The following is a 4,162-nucleotide window of genomic DNA, read 5'->3' on the forward strand; positions in this document are numbered from 1 at the left end:
TTGTTTTTAGTATGGATTTTCACTACTATATTTGCTTTACCTACTTGCTTTTTGATATGCTTTACTTGGGCTGAGGGTGTGCCAGAATCAGCCTCTCCGCCCCCCCCCCCTTTTTTTTTTGCCCTATTAATGGATCTGTTTTGACCCAAAATTATGATTGCAGAACTTGGCAAATCCAACTGCTTTGCTTTTGAGTTCTGTCTCTATGCTTCGTCATCTGGAGCTTCATGATAAAGCTGATCGCATTCAGGATGCCATCCTAAAAACAATTGCAGAGGGAAAGTATCGAACAGGTGTCCTTGGAGGTACCGCATCAACAACTGAGTTCACGAATTCCATCTGCGATCGTCTTTGAACTTGTTGGTCCATGTGTATATTATATTTTGCAATGGGTTCAACTAAGGGGCTTTCAAAGATGCAATTGAAATTATTTTATTGCTTTTGGCGACCTAACTATATTTCGTTGGGTTTTATAGAAGTTCGCATAATGATATCAGAATTCATTCTCAAAGGAAATGGAATAGCATCAACCAGTAATGGGTGGCTTCCATGTTAATTTGCAAGGAATAAGAGTTTCATTCTATAGTGTTCTTGTTGGTTCAATTCATGATATTCTTGCTTATATCATTATAGTATTTCAATTTTCTTTTCCTCAAGTATCTACAGAGCAATGGCAGATCTTTGTTGGTATTCTTATATTGTAGGAGTTATGTTGAACTTGGTGGGTTTTCAGGACTTCCAGTGGATTGTTTGATAAATTCGGTGTCATGCTAAAATATAATGCTTATTTTGATCATTTACTGTGGACTACTAAAATCTTTGATGTCTTTCTGTTTGAGATAACTATATTTCTGGGTGATTGTTGTCAATTGCTCATGGAAATTGTAAACACAAGTGAACTTTCAATTAGTTAAACCTTGTTATTTTTTCTGGAACATCATTGTTGAGGAACATCCATAGGCAACCCCTTAAGCTAGTCTAGTTTCGGCGTACGCTCCAATGTTAATAAACGTATGCCTATTAAATACAAAATGACCACAACTCCAAAAAGTATGCCGCGTAGAACTAACACCTGGGGGTAGAGCAAAATGATGAGTAAAATCATATATGTGGCATATGGACTCACATAATTATTAAACAATAAATTTTGAATTTAAAAAAAAAGGGAAAAGGACATGGGATGTCCATTTAAAAAAAAAAAAATGATCCATAATTGAAAAGGTGGACATAATGTAGTTAGTCGGTTAAAGTAATTTTCTTTTTAGCCATTTGGTCCAATTGGGAACATACAGTCTCTATTCTCAATTGATACATTTTCATACCACATTGATATATTTTTATACTATATTGATACACTTTTAAAAAAGAGAAAGAAAATTCTATGCAGGCACATGCAATCCCTATATTCAATTGATACTCTTTTATAACACATTAATCCACTTTTATACTACATTGATACACTTTCAATATTCATATACTCAATTGATGCTCTCTTATATTAGATTGATACATTTTTAGAATGTGTATAAAAACTACATAGAGTCGTATAAAATATGTATCTAAATAATAATTATAGTTAAAAATTGTATAGAATGTGTATAAAAATGTTATAAAAAATATGTATATAATTAGAAATTGTATCATTATTATATATCTTTAACAATTGTATTATATTAAAGTATATGGTATTATATAAATAAGTAGAACTAAACAAAACCAAGAGTGTTATTTTAATAATGTTGGTGAGTGCAAAATAATTTGAAAAAAAAAAAACAATTACTCAATTGTTTAAAAGGAATAAAAAAGAGTAGAATCTTTAAAAAAAAAAAGAAAGGAAAAAGGAGCCAAAAAAAGCATGGTCATTAAAGATGAAAAGTGACGGAAAGGGCCGAATTGTGTTGTGCCGAAAGTTAGCCATCGCTTAATGGCTATTTACTGAGTATTTAATTATGGGTGTTATTTTTGTGATATTATTTTAGTTTTAGGTGCTATTTTTGTCCTTTCCCCTTAAAAAAGCTATTGAATATATTTAGCTAATGAGCGCAGGTTGGACGAAAACTTTCTGTTTTTGGAGAAAGTGCAACCAGCGGCCGCATGTGGTCATTTGGGGCCGTAATTGGAGTCCGAAGGTGGGCGTCATTTCAAAAAGTTGCACCTTTTCATGAATCATTGCTTTCTATTTGAAACAACACTTTTTGGTTATAAATATCTGATTTTTTTCACAGGTTTTAGTACGAAAATTTTGAAGTAAAAACACTGTTTTTCTTTAAAAAATTCAAGTATGATATACACATCGTTGAGTGAGTTCGTGATTCGGCAAATTTGAGGTACAACTATTTGTTGAAGTGGATTATTTTATTCTGTGAAGGTATATTTCATTAACCTCGCATACTTGAGGGGAAATTACATGGTATAACCTAAGGCTGTCAAGTGGGTCGGGCCGGGCCAACCTGGAACCGGCCCGTAAAAAATAATCGAGTTGTGGGCCGGGCTGGGTTGGGGTTAAGTGGGCCGGGTCGGGCTCAATAGTAAAACTTATAAAAACAACCCTAACCCAGCCCACTTAACCCAACCCGATTAAAAAATCGGTTAAATCCGGTTAAAAAAACGATCAAACCCAGTCAAAATATTTTTTAAAAAAAATTCAATATACATTATATATAACCACCTATATACATTGTAAATACGTTAAAAAATATATATATACACTATATATATATAGTATATACTACATTAGAATTTAAAAAATATATACACAATTACACATATATACGCATCATTCAATATATATATATATATACATTGAATGGTGCGTATACATGTGTATATGTTTTATAAAGTAGTATACATGTGTATATATATATATAGTTATATATAGTTATATATAGTTATATACTAATTTATAAAACATATACACATGTATACGTTAAATATACAATCTATAAAAGATATATACACATATATACGCACCATTCAATGTATATGTATTACTTTAAATAAAATATACTACAATATATATACATTACAATATATATATAGAGAGAGAGTTATATACTAATTTATTAAATATATACACATGTTTACGTTAAATATACACATCTATAGAAGATATATACACATGTATACGCACCATTCAATGTATATGTACTTCTTTAAATAAAATATATTATAATATATATACATTACAATATATATATATATATATATATATATATATATATAGTTATATACTAATTTTGTAAAACATATACACATGTATACGTGAAATATACACGTCCATAGAAGATATATACATATACATACGCACCATTCAATATATATGTACTACTTTAAATAAGATATACTACAATATATATACATTACAATATATACTACAATATATATACAATACAATATATATACATTTCAATATATATATATTGTGTGAAAAATGATTTGGAGGTGTAGGGTATTTATAGATTTTTTTTGGGATTAAAAAATTATTTTAAAAGTATTTTTTTTTTAATTAATGGTCCAAACTAGCCATTTGAACCCAAAAACGTCTGTATAGCCATTGGGCCAACGATTAGTTTGACCCAAAATCCAAAATTAAAAAAATTAAAAAAATATTAATTCAAACCGAGTTAATCGGGCCCAAATAAAAAAATCGGCGTAGAATTCGATACCCTAAAACTCTTGGGCTTAACGGGCTGGGTCAAACCGAGCTGGTTTCTTTAGGTGCGTGACCCGGCTCACTTGATACTCTTACTATAACCTCTAGTGGATGACTTTTGATTTTTGACCTTTATATAAAAAGTTTTAAAAATTAGCCTTCTTTTCTTTTGTAAGTATCTTACAAGTACAATTTTACCTTTCAAATATATTTTTTAAATATTATGATGAAAATATATTGAAACTTTTAAATTTTAACTTAAATATAATTTATTAAAAATATTTAGAAATGCATGGACAAACGCTAGCTTAGTTTAGCCATGACTAGCACCAACTCCGCTAAGGACCATTTCAAGTTCAAAGAAGCATTATTTCTCTTTCCGTTTACACTTTTTCTTTTTTATTAAACTTTCTTTCTCATAATAGTATCTTTTTACATCAACAATTTGCAATCCGAAGGATTGAAGACAATGGCTTTTCAGATTGCGAGAAGATTCCTTGGAGGCGGCGG

The 4,162-nt window shown here is 30.0% G+C and overlaps 1 long non-coding RNA gene across 1 annotated transcript in view; it reads left to right on the top strand.

The window, feature by feature from the left end:
• The window catches only part of LOC107859973, a 6,795-nt gene extending 6,037 nt beyond the window's left edge, over positions 1-758 (top strand). The window contains exon 2 of the long non-coding RNA XR_001671460.2: positions 164-758. This is a non-coding gene — a long non-coding RNA (uncharacterized LOC107859973). The remainder of the gene's footprint in view (positions 1-163) is intronic.
• The last annotated feature ends 3,404 nt before the right edge of the window (positions 759-4,162 follow it).

The sequence above is a fragment of the Capsicum annuum genome, chromosome 2 (assembly GCF_002878395.1).
Source record: "Capsicum annuum cultivar UCD-10X-F1 chromosome 2, UCD10Xv1.1, whole genome shotgun sequence".
In the NCBI taxonomy this organism is placed as follows: Eukaryota; Viridiplantae; Streptophyta; class Magnoliopsida; order Solanales; family Solanaceae; genus Capsicum; species Capsicum annuum.